Consider the following 1,607-nt stretch of genomic DNA (forward strand, 5'->3'; position numbering starts at 1 on the left):
TATATATATATATATATATATATATATATATATATATATATATATATATATATATATATATATATATTATATATATATATATATATATATATATATATAATGCTGGCGTCAGATTTGCATCTCGAAGCTCTCTAACATCAGAAAACCTACAAACAAATGCAGATGTAAAATCGAATACGAGGGCTTCGAAATTTTCGGCAGGACATCTAACCAACACCATTTGGCCCTTACTGAGTCGTCGTTGATTAATCGGCTAATTACCCTATTACCCTCTTAAACAAGCAGTCTGTTACTATCCCTCTTTACCTCTCTTGGGCCTTCCCTGTACCTTAACCCACTTTTTCCTTGACAGTCTTCCCTTAACATACCTCTTGGTTGGTCCGTTTTACAAGTGTATTACTTGCTGTGTATATGATTTCATCTTCATCGTAAAGTGTATGTAACTTTGGCATTTGCATCTTGAAATTTACCTTGAATGTGTATTTATATATTGTGTACTTTTAATGTTTGGAAATTATGATGCCTTGTGCTTTGAAACTTTGCTTTAGTGTTCAACCGTGAACTTTTTTGTTGTTGTTTCCCTTCTTTCTTGTCTTTATGATGTTAGCAACTACAACCTCGTCGCTTTATATATATGTATATATATATATATATATATATATATATATATATATATATATATATATATATATATATATATATATATATGTATGTATATATATATATATATATATATGCATATATAAATATACCTATATATGTATATATATATATATATATATATATATATATATATGTATATATATATATATATTCATATATATATTACATACAGTATATATATATATATATATATATATATATATATATATATATATATATATATATATATATATATATATATGAATGTTTGTGATTGCCTGAAAAAATTCATTCGGAATGCTATCGACATCGTGTAATATAACCTCTCTTTGAAAGCACTCTTAAAGCCAACAAAGGTGGCACTTACTTCAAAGGGCGTGAGAAAGTGTTCCTGCTGTTGCGTGGTTGGTAATGCCGAGTGCTTGCAACTTTATTCACCCTGGTTGCGTGTTCAGCTGTGCTTGAGGTCTGAAACTAACCTTCTCGCTTAATAAACTTCTTATATTCCTCGAGGAACTGATGGTGTTTCATGCATCCATTTTCCGAATGAAGTTTTTAGACACGTGTCATGTCCTCTGGATAAATTGGGGTTTATGTGAACTGTCTCTTGTCTTGACTTTGTGGTGCTTATTTTTTCTGACTGGATGACCAAGTGAGTATTGTTTATTTATACATACATACGTACATATATATATATATATATATATATATATATATATATATATATATATATATATATATATATATATATATATATATATGTATATATATATATATATATATATATATATATATATATATATATATATATATATATATATATATATATATATATATATGTGTATATATATACATTATATATATATATATATATATATATATATATATATATATATATATATATATATATAACAGTATATATGCACATATATATATTTATATATTTATATATATGTATATATAAT

The sequence above is a fragment of the Macrobrachium rosenbergii genome, chromosome 4, assembly GCF_040412425.1.
Source record: "Macrobrachium rosenbergii isolate ZJJX-2024 chromosome 4, ASM4041242v1, whole genome shotgun sequence".
Lineage (NCBI taxonomy): Eukaryota > Metazoa > Arthropoda > Malacostraca > Decapoda > Palaemonidae > Macrobrachium > Macrobrachium rosenbergii.